This window comes from Nelusetta ayraudi, unplaced genomic scaffold, assembly GCF_046127955.1.
Source record: "Nelusetta ayraudi isolate G7.1 ecotype Tasmania unplaced genomic scaffold, CSIRO-AGI_Nayr_v1 ptg000006l, whole genome shotgun sequence".
Lineage (NCBI taxonomy): Eukaryota > Metazoa > Chordata > Actinopteri > Tetraodontiformes > Monacanthidae > Nelusetta > Nelusetta ayraudi.
Window position 1 is genome coordinate 5,911,041 of NW_027466056.1, and position 15,930 is coordinate 5,926,970.

The 15,930-nt window shown below is 44.7% G+C and overlaps 1 protein-coding gene across 1 annotated transcript in view; it reads right to left on the minus strand.

Annotated features, from left to right (window-relative positions):
* Positions 1–10,213, minus strand: part of LOC142882797 (double-stranded RNA-specific editase 1-like) — a 37,133-nt gene extending 26,920 nt beyond the window's left edge. Inside the window, exon 1 of the mRNA XM_076017455.1 lies at positions 10,031–10,213. The gene's annotated coding sequence lies outside the window, so the exon portion shown is untranslated. The remainder of the gene's footprint in view (positions 1–10,030) is intronic.
* Positions 10,214–15,930: the final 5,717 nt, after the last annotated feature.

Below are 15,930 nucleotides of genomic sequence, written 5' to 3' on the forward strand. Positions count from 1 at the left end.
TCAGATTTTAGGAAGTGTTGCACATTTCGGTTGCAAATCTGAGAAAATGGTCGACAAGGTTTTCGATCAGGACGCCACATTGGATGGCAAGTACTACGTTTCTAAAGTTTCTTCAGGTTTTTCAACATCATCTGATTCAAAATCAATCTCTCTTTGCGATTAGAATTTGCATCCAACGCGATGAGTACCCACTGCAATTGCTAAAAGCAATATCATGGCTCTGAAAGTCTTTGCATTCTTTTACACCTGGAATGACAACGTCCTGTCAATATTTATGCCTGTACGCCGGCATTGCTGTTTGTTATCCCTCTGCACAAAACAGGCGCGATCTCTTGCCTGCTCCCGTATGTCCACCGGGCGCATGACCCTGCCGAGAGAGGGGGCGGGGGGGTGGGGGGGGGGAGGAAGAAGCCTCCCCTGAGGTAAAACACTCCTTTCTGAGTGAATGGAGACACAAGGAGTAAATCCAAATTTAGAAAATGGAGTGGAAACGCGCGTCGTCGAAGAGCTCCAAAATATCGGCTTGCGAAACGATCCTCAGCGCATACCCACGATTTCCACCCTTTCAGGCGTCTATTAAAGCTCAGCCAGTCACGTGCTGTCCTGTCTGGCGTAACGACAGACAGAAAGTCACCTTGTCTCCCACACCCAGGGGTCCAGCATGCGCCCCTTCCTCCTTGTCGCCGCTTGGCCCCTGCTGGCTCCCATCTGGTGCGCTAAAACAAAACAAAAAATACGTGCACGGCCACCGTCTCACTCCCCACACTCTCTGTCTGGGAAAAAAAGGGAGCCTGGAAGCAACAGAGCATCAGCTGCTTTGATGTGATTGTGGCCGACGTCGCTCCACAGTGACGGGACAGATAATTAGATTTCAGATTCCTTGTCGAGAGTCCAAATGTAATCTATTGCAACTTGCCGCCACTGCGCTATGCGAAGCTTGTGGCTCCTCGCTCCGTATACTTCAAAAAAATAATGACCCGACTCAAGAGTCAGACAACATCGCTTTTGAAATCCCACCCCTCGCCCATCTGTCAAATTAAAGGAAACATGTCCGCAGAATCCGCCTTTGATCCCTTTTAAAGAAGACAGAAAAGCCTCAGAGAAGCCGAATTGGACAGCCTGAGTTTATTTAAGTGAATCCTCAAATGCCATAGGCTCTCCTCTAATCCCAGGTGTATGCGCCACAGATGGAGAGAGTCAATATAGTTTTCCACACGTGTAGGACGTTCTCCAGGCATCATCGCTGCTCCGTGATGCCTCATGACTGATTTTTAGTTGCATCACTGGTAATGACTGCATACCCCAAGAAATACATGACATAGAGCGGGAATGAAAGCTGGGCATGAGCCGGCGTCCTGAGATGACCTCAACCTCACTGCTGTATCTGACTTGTGCCCGGACGATCTGAGGAAGCCCCACCCCGTCAAAACCTGCCCTCAGGCTCCGACTTCAGGTACAATTCGTGAAAGATGTGGTGCAAAGGCGGGATATCAAAGTTGACACCCTGGAAAGCCACAAGCAGGGCGAGCGATGACGCCGAAAGATTCAGCGGTAAATACATAACTGGCTTGAAGAGATCAAGATCAAAGCTATCTGGCTTCATTGGCACAAAAGATGTTGTTTAAAATGCCTTCACGCGCAGCATAAGTTTGGGAACCTTATTTGGGTTATGGTTTCACTATGGTTTAACTCCTTAATCTGACAGTACAGTGTGATTTTAGGTCAAGTCAACCAGAATACCATCCGTCCATCCATCCATTTTCAATACCCGCTTCTTCCTGAGCTCAGGGTCACAGGGAACCAGAATACCCATTGACTAAAATCCTACCCTTGATGCCACGGTTAATCGAGTGGTGTTAAAAAAAAAACCCATGGTAATCCGTGTGTGTGTGTTGACTATGGAATATCGAAAAATTAATCTTTTGGTGCCAAAATTCTGAAATCCAAGACAGTAAATCTTAGCGCCTGCAGGTCAATAATCATAAAGCATATGTGTGCCAAGCTCTAGGGTCGCTGGCAATTGCTTTCACATTATAGAGGCGTGAATAGAGGTGTGAAAGACACTGGCAAACATTTGTGTATGCAAAAATCCACAATTTTGCACCAATGATGTAGCAGCAAAGTTGATTTGGAGGGAATTCTGCTTTGGATCATCAGTAAAATGTAACATAAATGTTTTGTGCTGTGATGGCAATGTATTCTTTTTTTGTGGTTGTTCAAATTGGTTTTAAAACATCTGGTATCATTCAAAGTTTTGTTCAACAACCGCTATTGAAAAAAGTTTTGAAATCAGCATCATATCAAAAGATTTTTGAATGATGCCCTCGCCCAGTGGTTCTCAAACTTTCTCTCTGTCTCTGTTCATCGTCCTCTGGCTTTTTCGCTCGCGGCTCGCGCATTAGAAAGAAAATAGAGCAGACGCCGAAACCATCGCTGGGCGGCGCGGGCCGGCCGCGGAGGTGCACCCCGCTTCAAGTCTGGCGTGAACGACACCATTGTTCCGCAGCGACTCGCGGACTCTGACTCTGCCACCCACTTTGAGAAACACTGGCCTTAGCCGCCTCTGGAAAACGACCAGGGGTGCGTTATAAGTGATGGGCTAAGCAACCGGCGCGGTGTTGTAGAAAGAAACAAGTGTAGTCGAGTGTTAAAGAAATCATCCACACTCCCGCAGTACCTCTGCACAGATCATAAACCGTTGATGCGGCACCGCTATTACGCGCTTGATCAACAACTGCTCCCAGATGTGTTTTCTGCAAACACATCTGGAGTCAAAGTGCATGTTTAAAAATACAAACCTCCCTCAGCTGTTGTAACACGTGCGTGATCCGTTTAAGTGTTTCCGCCACTCGGCCGGCGCCGGAGCACATCAAAGAGCAGGTGGGCCACGAGAGGGGGGGAAAAAAAGGAAAAAAAAAAAAGGGGCAAAACGATAAATGATTCAACAGCTTGGCATCTGAGCATTGATAGCCTGACTCTCGTTAATGAAGGCCGGTATTCCCTCTGCCTCATCAAAGTGGCGGCCTTTTGAAATATTAAAGCGAGCCTGACAGCATCAGAAACAGCGAGGTACGTGGGCTGGGCCACGACCTCCCATGGAGCAGGAAAAGAGACAGGAGTAAAAGCAGGCGGAAGGGGGGGGGACAGCTCCAGAGAGCGCCGTTTCGTTGTGAGGGCTCTCTCGCGTTCTCTGCGTCTCGGGATGGGAGGCAGCTAAGCGTGCAAACACTGCAAAAGACCATACAGTTCAGGATGCTAGTCAAATGTAGATTAATGTGTTGGACTCTGCCACGTGAAAGGGCAGCGTCGCAGAGCACAGCACTCGAAAAATTGAACGCTCAAGTGCAAATAAAGCTAATATGTCTTGGAAGCACTTGGGCAAACCTGAAACCTTGTTTTTATTTTGTAAAAAAACAGGCATTTCAAATGACCCCCGGCATGGCTCACACACAAAGAGGGTGGCATTTTCAAAGGTGGGAGAAAATGCTGAGAAAATTTCTAGCCTTTTTGTAAGGGTAGAAAAAAATGTTTTCTCTGAAAACACGATTTTCGAGAACAATTTTTTCGTAGATCTCCAAAACACAAAGGAATAAATTGTTTCAAATTTGTTTTTAATAAAAAAAAAACAAAAAAACAAATTTGCTATTTCATAACAGAAGGCTGGGCACCACGTTGTTCAACGAGCTTAACAATGAGAATGAAAACAACCAGTCACCTCGGGACATTGGCGTCATTTGCTTTTGCCCAACGTGTTGTTGGTTAGAGTGGTTTGCGTCGCTTCTCAAACTGATTTTTGGATTTGATATTGCCCTGCAGAAAATTTGCAGATGGCTGCCCCACTGAAAATTCTAGCATTTCTTTCAGCAATTAACAGGCATTGCAGTGAAGACATGACTAAGGGCACCTCTCTTGGATTTGGACATATGTTGTTAAGATTTGGCACCAGCCAATTCACTCCAATTCACTGAATGTTGTTTTTTTTTTGTTTTGTTTTTTTGCTGCCTGATCTCCAAAAGATCCCAGGATTCATTTTTTTTTTTTCATTTTAAATGATTTAATGTGCAGAATCAAAAGGAAAAAATGCGAACAATGTATTTTTTACTGAAAATACAATATGAAAGGCACAAAGGACAACAAGAAAATGACTCAGGAGCTACTTTAGACCAAACAGAGGCTTCAGCGTCTCCTACCTCTCAGAACGAAGCAGGTCGTGTTTCTTTGTGCTACCCAGAGCATATTTGAGGTCACAGCACTAAGAGTGGAGATGTCTTTCAGTGAATAGAGAAGAAGCAGGAGATAAGGGTTTTTTTTTTTTTTTCTTGCGAATGCTTGGCATCATTTTAGTCATGTAACACTTTCGCAGAATAATAGCAAGTGCTATGGACAGTTTAAACTAGCTGGTATCTGCAATGGAGGTCCTGGTGAATTGACAGCACAGTTAAAATAAAATATAATGGATTAGATTTACATAACGCTTTTCCAGGTGTCTAATCTTTAGTGGTTTTAGTGGTTTTGTTTTAATCATACATTTCACTGCTGACGAAAACAGAAAGAAGCTGTTTACATTACACTTACTATTTACACTAAGGCATTAAAAAAAAAAATACTTTGACATAAAATAAAACATACCCACTAACCTGTGAGCAAAACTGAATGACAAGGTGAGTTACAACATTTGGTCAAATTTAACGTCAGGATCAGTGACATTTAAAATAAAGGATCTGTGCTGTACTGGCATGTATTTTTGTTGTTGTTGTTGTTGTTGTTGTTGTTCAAATTGGTTTCAAATCATCTGCCATCGAAAAAATATTCAGAACATGCATCCAAACCAAGGTATTGCAATTGGTATCATGTATGCGTATGAAAGTGACCAGGCTTCTTTTCTGAGCCCCGAACCTGATGGTGAGTAGAGGGCAAATCACCCATCATGTGAAGCCCCCCTTTGACTAGTTGAAGCTGTCAACCCTAACTCAACCCTTCTACCTAAAGCTGTAACTGAAACAAATCATTTGCAAATTCAACTTTAGCATGGGTGACTCTAAAAAGACAAAACAAAACAAAACGGTTTACCCTTTACGCAAATCAAGCAACATGTGGTTTAACGACAACGGTTAACGTGCCGCCGATGCCTCACATTGTTTTCGATTGAACATATTTTCAAGGCGCTCGCCTTCCCGCCAAGCCGTGTGATGCTGCGCTAGAGAAGCCATCTGCCGTGCCGTCAGTGAATTTCACTGCGAAAGCAGGATCCCGGCTCTCGTTGTCACTCGCAGAAACAATCTAATATTACCACTGACTCATTCTAAATTATGTCGAGTGAAAAAAAAAAAAAAAAAGAGAGCTCTGAACTGATGGAGGGCGATACCAGTGAATGAACACAAAAAAAAAAACATTCCTTTCACTACGTCCCACCCGGCGTTCGGGGAGCATCGTGGAATCTTCCCGCAGTTAGCAAAGCGGGGAGGACGGTTGGTCACCTTGCCACACGGGGAAGGGACGGCGATAACCTTGCACGGTCCCAGACAGGCCTGGTCAACCACTTGTAATCGCCCCCCCCCCCTTTCCCACGATAAGGACACTTCCTCCTTTCGCCCCGGGGACAAAGCTGCCATTGAGATAAAAGGAGATAGTCGCTGCATTGCAGAGCACCTCCAGCAACTGCGCTCCCGCTCCGGCGTGTCAAGTTCAAAGGGGCGCCGTTACTGCGGGAGGGCAAAAGCTGTTTGGTAAAGCAGGGCAGTGTTTCGGCGCAGGACACGGAACGGGAGCTCGTGATTTTGAGGCTCGGGAAAGTTGCAGGACCTCACTTGTGCTCAGCGGATTCTATTCCTGGGAGAACGGACGAGGAGCCGAAACAAAATTCAGCTCATTTGTTCCCAACAGGCCTGCAGCTCAGGTTCGTTCTTCCAGTATGGGTGGAGGTGTTTCTATTCCCATCTGTTTGCAGGTTAACCAGAAATTCGATGGCAGCCACGACAAATGAAATCATAATAATGCAGATATCAATTAAGGAGCGTAATGCAAAGTGCGTGGAGGGAGCTGGGGGCTTTTCTTTTTTTTTTTTTTTTTTTACTGTTGCTCTACCGTTTGTCTTCCCTCCGAGTTTAACGCAGTTTGAATCTGGGTGTCCTATGTTTTTTTTTTTGCTTTGGTCCAATTGGAAACTGCTGCATCCTTGTCATTAAGCAAGTTCATCCAAAGGTCAGTGCAACTTTACAAGCATCTACTGCTTAGCTCTCGTTACAGGGATATCAGCAACAGGCTCGATATCGCTCTTATGAGCAGAGCGTGTGGGACACACATAACGATCATCAGGCTGTTTTTGTCCCAACTTTGCCCTCTCCCAACCAAGGACTGTTTGGTTGGTCTGTTCAATGCATGATTTTTTTTATTTTAAATAAGATGGTTAACTTTCATTTATGGGGTCTCTAAGAGATAAAAATAAAAGAATGTCGTAAGATTTTAAAAATTTGAATGTGTGTACTTAAAAAAACAACAAAAAAAAAACAACAACAATGTATTTTGATATGGTGACGTAGATTGCATACACACAATTATTATAGTATAATCCACCATGTTTTTTTCTGTTTGATCTTGATGCCTTGTGTAATTGATCTTCAAAAAGAAATGCTGCAGCCTCCGTGCCAGAGAGGTGAAAGCAAAGTGTCAGCTGGATCCACAGCAGGAGGTACTGCTGAGAAGTACTGTTAAATGTACCAGTTCATTAATTTGGTCCACAACTACACGGTTAGGGGCAGATAGAAATTCCTAGTGCCATCTGTGCCAGTACCAGATTTTGATGATAAACCATCACCAGATAATAAGAGAGGGGGCTGCACTCTCCTTCCAAACCTCTGACTACCTATCCGCTTCACGTCCTCGGGAGTCCAACCGCATGCCAGACTAAGGAGGATGACGGACTGAGTCATATCGGATGATGGGCTAAGCTGACGACACATTAACTGTCTCAAAAGAGGATTCCACAGCCCGGCGAAATTCTCAGACCACCCAGTCAGCCGCGCTAATCCCAAAGAGTGGAGCCTGAACGCAGCTAGCCACCGTGTCTGGTATTTAGCCCAGTAAGTCAAACACTGACTGTCACTAAGTGGCCCTAATATTTGAAAGTCGGCAGGCAGGAAAAATAGATTTAAATCAATTTACACCTCTCTAATACGCCAAGGCCATTCACTGGGTAGATATCTTAGGTATTCAATATTTTCTCTCTCTCTCTGAGTGGAATTTGTCATTCATCACGGGAAAATGTCAAACACTGTCTGTTCTCAGCTTCTAAAATTTGAAAAGTATGAAAACATCCAGCGTGAACTTTTCTTCTCACTGGGTGGCTCGAGTCTGCGCTCGACATGAAAACACTGCACGGCGATAAGTTGATGTGCTGAATGGAAGGTGTCAAAAGACAGAAGCGTGACGGATTCATATCAGACATAATTTTTATGTGGACTCGAAAAAAAAAAAAAAAATCGTCACGCCATTATCTCAAACTCAAAACAAGCATTCAGGCCATGCTGGGTGCTAGAAAACATTCAAGGGTGCGGTGAACATACCTCTCCCCAGATACTAATCACAATCTAATGTTATCAGTAAGAATTTGGGCAGTTGTACACCAACATTTTTTGCAAAAGTATTTTTTTTTCATTGTTTTGTCATTTATTTCTTCTTTTTTGGGGGGGATATAGTCTTTAATTAGTCTATCTCTGAATGAGCCAAAAAAATTTAATTTAGCAAACACGCAAAGCAACCTTTTCCTGACGAGCGCCAGCGTACCTGCAAAGAATCGCAAGGTCAAACATAAACTATCTACACAACACAGTTGGCTCAGTGTTTGCCACAATCGTTCATCAAAACCTTCTTCATTGCCACAAAAAACAATGTCAGAAGTTATTTATGCTTGGCTAATAGACATGTACATCTCTTCGCTCCTCTCCTCAGGAGAACTTTTTAGATTCAGGCTCTAAGATCCATTAGTGTCCAAAAAGAACACGATAGACTTGCTTTTTTTTTTTTTTTTGACAACTGAAGTGCACAACACAAGGCAAAACAGGAAATTGCACGAATGCACGGGACAAATGTAAAAGTAAGACTTGAATGAAAGCTATGAGCCATTTAAGGAAGTACACCTCCAGTGTACACGCACGGTATGCCCAAAAAAAGGCAAAGGCAATCTCCTCGTGCGGCGTGACCGACTGCGGAGACCTACTCCCATCACTGGGAGGACATGGAAACGATCTCATCACTGTAAAGCCAAATTCGACGACAAAAACAAAAGCCGTCACTTGCCGACTTCTCGGATTCTGTTTTTGTGTACTTGAATTAAATAACCAGCCAGTTTGAGACCACGTGTAGGGGCAATGTTCTCCAGAGGCTTGTTTGTGTTTCCTCCAAAGTAACGGGTGACGCATCAAAAAAAAAATAAAACAACGCAACATTTGCGACGCATTGTGAACACGACAGAACGATCGCAGCTTTTGCATGGGGTGCCCACTGATTGACTCACACCAAAACCAACCTGACACACACGCGCACCCACGGGCGTGGAAAGTGAACATGCGATCAGTCAGCCTTTTAGAGTTCTATTTTTGTGCATGTAGGCTAAGTGGAAGACGAGAGCAAAAAAGAAGAAAAAAAATAGACAGGAAGAAAAGAACAAAAAAGCCAGACCAGAAGTAAAGCAGCACAAATAAATTTGTCAAAAAGGCGTTTCGGCTGCAGCCAAAAGGTCCTTCGTCCTTACAGGGAAATCAAAGGGGAGAGCATGGGAGGGGTGGGACACATCTATGCACAGAACTACCACTTAAATATTCCTAAAACACAATACAAAAATGTTTAGCAAGCCCACACATGTGTTTGTCTGCACCGGGCTGCGTTTAAAATTTCCAGCCACTCCATGAGCCATTCCCACTCCGTCCTGAGGCGCAATATTGATTTGGGTCACTCGGCGTCCGTCAGCTTCGTCTGCACTTGCGGCTTGTTGGGATCAGAAAAGGTGGCACGCAAACTCGAATGAAAAGAATAATAGCAAGTGGCCATATCGCGTTGAGGAGTAAGCCCTCGAACCAGGCGGTGGAACAAAACGCGGGGCCAACGGCGCGACCTCAGCAAAATCTTCCATTGTGTGGCACGGCTTTAGGTCAGAATCATAGGGATTCCTGTTCCTTGGATGTTAAGCATCCCTCCATTTTCAATAGCTGCTTCTTCCTGGGTCACGGGGCTGTTGTTTGTCCCCGCTGTCATAGGGCGAAGGCAGGGTGACAAGTCGTTAGTTCATCGTAGGCCCACATGGAGACGAACATAGAGACGTCGGTGTGCACTCACAATACACACTTACGGACAATTTAGAGTTTCCAATTCACCTCACATGCACGACTTTGATCTGTGGGAAGAAGCTGGAGAACCCGAAGAGCCCAGGCAGACACGGGGAGAACATGCAAACTCCACATGGAAAAGGTCCCAGGAATTGAAGCCACAGCCTTCTTGCTGTGAGGCAGCAGCACTAACTACTGCATCAGCGTGTCGCCCAATGTTCATTATTTGAACATTGAATCTAAAGAATCTGAAATGAAAAGAATCAAAGAATTTATTTTATTTTATTTTTTTTTTAAAGGAAAAAAAAAGGGGGGGGCGGGGGGGTCATAAATATCATCAATCATGAACCATCACTCCAATCCTCCAATTTTGGCACAAGCATGTACACAGGAAAGCTATACGATAAGGAGACACCCTTGCCTGCCGTGTTTCTTTTGGGTTACCCCCGATATTTCTCCAACCGACAGATAAATTAAAATAAGTCAACGGGGCGACTATCAACAACCACGGCAGGCATCCCACATACAGAGGTGTCTTCGTGGTAACGCCGTGTCGGTCGCTCGGTCGGTAGATGACGTTTGTTTGGACGCTGCTTCTTCTTCTTCTTTTTGAACGGAGTTTTGACACGTGAGGGGGTCGGCGCGGGGGGGCGGTCGCAGCCGCTTGCCCGACGGACGTGCCGCCAGAACGACGCGAAAGCTCGACTTACCCGCGGTCTCGCGTTGCCCGCCGTTTTCACGTCCCCTCGCCGTTCGTCCGAGAGCAGTCACGCAGGTGGCGTTGATTGCGTTGCGGCGTCGGCGTCCGAAACTCCACCGCCGCGCTCTCTCTCTCTCTCTCTCTCTCTCTCTCTCTCTCTCTCTCTCTCTCTCTCGCTCGCTCTCTCTCTCGCTCTCCCTGTGGCAGGTTTGCGTGCGCCCGCGCGCACTCTCTCTCTCTCTCTCTCTCTCTCTCTCTCGCTCTCTCTCACACACACGCACACACACACGCGCGCAGAAACGATGGAGTAGCTCCGCTGGTGTAGGGGGGTGAGAGAGAGAGAGAGAGGGGGGGGGTCGGGCCTGGCGCGCGCACGACGAACACACATGCTCATGCGCGCGCACTACGAATAAAAAAAAAAAAGAAAAAGAAAGAAAAAACAACCGGGCAAGGTCTTTCCTGGCTGGTACGAAAGCGGCCGCGTCTCATTGGACGAGCGGGAAAAAAGGGCGGGCAAGGAAAAAAAAAAAGAGGTTCATTGGTGCGCGAGCGCATCATGGGAAACCCTCATTGGACGTATCGTTTTTTGTTTTGTTTTTTTAGACTGCGCGTTGACAAGAGGGGTAAAAAAAAAAAAAAAAGAAGGAAAAAAAATCAATAAATAAACTAATCAATCAATCAATCAATCAATCAATAAAGTGTCTATCACACTGTCAGTGTTTAATGTAAAAATACAATAAAAGGTGTGTTTTTCAGTGCACTAACACACCTTATTTATCAAATTGTAATAGTCTTGTCAGTATTATTTCCCCATGACGATTTGATGGTGTGTTTAAAGAATGTTTCTTCAGCCAACTAATGTGCTCCCAATAGATGAGAAAAAAGTTCATTGTTCACTTGTTGGGTCACTGATGCCTTTCTGAAGGCGTTAATTGGAGCGATATATTTGGTGTTATAGTTTTTCATTTAGCTAAATGAAATTTTTGTTAACAATGTACAATTAAACCCAACCAGTCAGATTTCCTAATTTCCTAATAGTCCTAATTTAATGGGATTGTAATGGGAATACTTATCTTTTCTATTTATAAAATGTACAGGGTGGTGGAGGGTTGCTGGGGCCTATCCTAGATGTCATAGGGCAAGGGAGGGGTTACACCACGGACAAGTTGCATGCTCACCATAGGGCTTTGGCTAAAAACATGCTGGCTATACAGTAACCCTGAATGCAGAGTCACCTTCTGTTAGCAGAACTCTGTTACCATGTCCTGTTTCCAAGCGGGCCGCTATCATATACGTTTTGTTTCATTTTAATCATCCAAAGTCAAGTTAAAATAAAACAATGCTGCTCCGACGTGCGGGAGGAGGCGGAGATTCACATGCGCCAACGTGCATGCTCAGATGGTCTGGCTTTGCAAAACCATAGGATAGAAAGGGCTTGATATCAACAGACAGGGAGGGCATAAGATGTGGCGCTCAGCCCCAGAAGAAATTATACCACTGGAGCGTCACATTCCAATTTTCCATTAACTTATAGCTGACAGTGGTAATACCCATTTAAGCTACCCTCAGATAGGTTGGCTCAGTTGCTCGCGAGTCTGGAGTCCAATGTAGACCCAAATCTGAACCTGAATAGCAGGCGTCGAGCGACAAGGGAAACAACAAATTGAGAACGAAGAGGGTGATGCAGACAGGCTAATGAAGGCAGGAAGGAAGAGGAATGGTATGCGGCCAGGATGAGGTAGGCGATCAAAAATGGAGCAGGAAGGAACAATAACAGGAAGACAGATAAGACGTGTCTGTAGGAACCCCCTCAACATAAAACAGGAAGAAACAAACTGGGTACCATAGCCAATGACACCACAAAAAAAACAAAACAAAAACAAAGCAATAGACGCGGGCGAGACATCGCAACCGTGTGGGTTTGGTCCAAAGACCTGCCACATTAGGCTAATTGAGTGGATGGCTCTGATTATGTTATGTCCGTGTGGACCATTTCTCAGGACCCCTTTCAGAAATTATTGTGGCCCTCAAAACAATACAAAGAAATTTTTCTCGCGTGTTTTACAGCGTCGCCTTTGTTGCTAAAGTTAGCATCAGCTCATTATCTGACATGTATCGGCTTCACATGACTCGACAAAGCCATCAATGAAATTGAATTGTTATATGAAAAGAAACATTTTGTTGTGTGTTCGAGCAGCAGTGCGTGTTGATCCTTGTAATCCTGCTGGCCACTCCACATCTGGACTCGCTAGAACTTAATTAACATACCTCCCTCTTCAGGAACCATGAATCTGGGACCACGAGGAAGCCCATTATGGTTTAATAGTTCAGATGTTCCCCGTAAACATAATTTGAAAGAGACCGGTTGCTTCAGTCTTGTTGCCGCAGATTGAACAACACGTGGCCCAGCGACACAAACTGGATTTGTTCGCCGTCTTGTCTCAGACTTTTGTTCTGAACGTCTGCGGGCTTTGAGGGTGAGAATGGGAACGTAAAAAATTAACAAGTTGGGATGAAACAAATTAGTTTTCTTGATTATTCTGTAACCCCAAAAATCAGAGAACAAGCGAAAGTAGTAGACTTTTAATGTAGATTTGTCTCACTTAAAAAGATACAAGTACACTCCGAAGACGGGTTCCACTGGATTATGGGACCTGTTGCTTCCAGCTACAAACCACTTACCGACTTAAGCTTTACATATGAAAATTACATAAGAGTGTTTGTTTACTTTTATGCATCCAAAGCCAGTTAATAACTAAATTAAACTTATATGTTCAGAATTCATTGGGGATGAAATGAGATGTTTTTTTCCCTCTGCTAACTTTTAAAACGTTCAGTTATTTGCAAAGCAAGACAAGACAGTTTTATCCACGCAGCCCATTTCTTGCACAGGGGAGTGGGGGCACCGATGGAAATCCACCACCACCACCACCACCTCCTTTGTTTTTCCAACATTAAGTTGGAGATGAGTCCCCGATCAGTCCTCTGCATGACTACCCTCCCCGTTCTTATTGTGTTACAATAGGGGAAGACCGATTGGGGACCACTTTGTGCGTTACTCTTGATTAAACCGTCTTTCAGTTCCCCGTCACGCTTTTGTTATTTACCGAAACACGTGCGCTCCCCCGCTCTTATGCCGTGCAATGGCACGCCGTGTTTTAAAGGAGGCGGCCAGGTGAGAGGAGGCCCTGCAGTGGAGTGTCATCAGAGTAATCAGCGCAATCACTCGGGGGGGACGATTTTATTAGCAGCGCGGATGCCGTTAAAATCACTGACTAGGATTTAAATGGCCGTTGCTCAGCAAACAGATGTCGAACTGCGCCGAATGTGTTGACTGATGAGCGGCATAAGAGTGCTCCCACCCTTTTGTTTGTCTTAGTTCCCCATGCTCGCCTGGCGTACCCGCTGCGGATGCATCAATGAGTCATGTGCGAGACTTGCGTGACTGGGCGAGTTGGAAGACTCTAGAGTTTCGGGAAACATACACACAAGAGGATCCGGTGCACACTGTGAGGCCTGGAGACTTTGAAGAATCGAGGGGATCTAATAATAAAACTTGTGCCTTTGCAAATTGTGGTTCAGCCTGCTTGGGTGGGTAGGTGGTTCAAACAGTGCTTGAATGAATGAAACGCATCCAAACGGGGCGACTTCAATCCGGGAATGGGAAGATAGATTACTACCCAGGAAGAATTCTTTCATGTAGTCCTTGTGCTACAAACACAGAGACTGGCGGAGACACAGAGGGTGCGCAGGTGATGCGGTTGAGAAGCAGGAACGCACGTGATGGCAGTCTGTTCAAGGCAGACAAACCCAAAATTTCATTAAAAAAAAGGGTGGAAACATCCCATCTTCATCTGAAGATGGATATTTTCAGAACAAGATGGGCGACCATGAGCACATACTAAAAGTACAGCAGAGTGGACTTGTTTCAGTTGTTTGTCACCTCAGCCCCCCCGCCATAACATAATAAACTGGTTGCACAGCTGGCATTTTGACGTGTCAAGGCAGGAACCTCAGCGTTTGCTGCATTCTCGCTAACTGCGCCCGCCGGGGCGTTAAATGGCACACTGCGACATCTATCAAATCCCCCATCGTTTTGCATCCTGCCCGTTTGCCGCTTACCTGTTCACATGCAAAGGACTTTGCAGCTGCATATCCGTTTCCAACCAAAACTATGAAAAGGAAACTCTGTTTCCCACCCTCCTCCCACTCTCCATCATTAACAGCCCGTTGTGCGGAGCTATTTTAGGAATAACGCGTATCGCTCTTTGCGGTTCTCGAGGAGTCCTCGGGGCCGTCAAAAAGGCTTGTTGCAGCTTGGCCCTTTTAATCCTCTTCCTGCCTCTCGCGTGCTGCGCTTATATTCAGACATCCTCCTCCTCCGCTGCCGCTGGTCGCCGAGCATCTCACACACGTGCCCGTCAACTCGATGAGCCGTTTCAAGAACAGTAGAAGTAGAAACTGGGATGCAATATATAGTCCACTCAGTGTATAAATATATAGATATATGTAGAAATATATATGTGTTTTTTGTGTATTTTGTATAAAAATACACATATGTGTATATATTAAGTTGAAATCACAGGTAAATCCATTTATATATGTATAAATGGATTAACTAGCCTCCCCACCCCCACAATTAGCGCACGTTAGCGGATGCTAACAAGCAAGCCTGATGAGTTTTCATTTGACACCGTACTGTCCTCACACTATCCATTATTAATGAGCCCTAATGGCCTGCGGCAACACTGAACCAAGCCTTTTTCTTTTTTTTTCTCCTTCAAATCAAACCCTTTAAAACAACCATTAACATTCCCCGGAAATATGTTAGACCAAATGAAACTGCCAGCGCTGCACGATTGTGACTAAAATTTTTCACTAAAAATCACCACGATCCCCCCCCCCAGGTAAAACTACAAAAGGCAAGGGAATTATTTCAAACACAAAGTTTTTATTTTAAAAATATGAAAACAAATTCAAATTCCCAGATTAACTTATGTGATTACAACTGAAATCGATTTACAGCACAGATCTTAAATATGACGTCATAGACGGCGTTAAAAACAAATGTGCACGGCCATAGCGCTGCAACAAGACTGTCCCATTTAAGTTGTAATCGCAGGCAATGACAAAGTACGTTCTTTGTCCAGTAAACTCCATCATTTTTTTTTTAGCAAAACCTTAACACTAGAGTTGTCGTCTTAAAAAAAATATTAGCCAGCCTGTGGGCTTAATTTTGGAATATCATGTGACCATGAAAATTAAACCTCTCTCACAGGAATACAAGACGTAACACAATTTTCTTTATATCTGGCTCTTCTTAACAGCTAGCTTAAAGTTATGGTCTTTGAAAGTGTTTTCCTCCTCGATGTGTGTTGTGATTTCACAACAAAGAAAACACTGAACTCTTACCACTGTTGCAGGTAAACCGTGGCTGCCAACAAAAATTCAATAAAAAGCACATTTAATAGAAAAATAACCCCTGGTTGGTAGTTTTTTTGCTACCTCGGCATTGCGTGGGAGGAAGTTGGAATACTAGCGTGATTCAAATCAGGAATCTTTTTAGATGGAGATACACGTGGTTGTGAGGGCAGTATTTTTAGAGCTGTGCCCACATCCCTCCATCATACGCACTCACGACAATTTGGAAAGCATCTTCATTTTTATTTCCCCCCTCACACGAGATGTTCACTTCCATGGAATGGGTGAAGTTGCTATGGTTATTGCTTATGAGTCACCTGACGCCCGGGCACTGATCTTCCAGCGAATGCCGCACAATGAGAAGACTCTGAAAATAGACGAGGAGGGAGGGATGGATGGATGGATGTGTGGGCGCCGTTGTAAGAAAACAAGTTTTTTTTTGTTGTTGTTGTTGTTGTTGTCGTCTGTGCTTCCCGCCATGAGATCGTT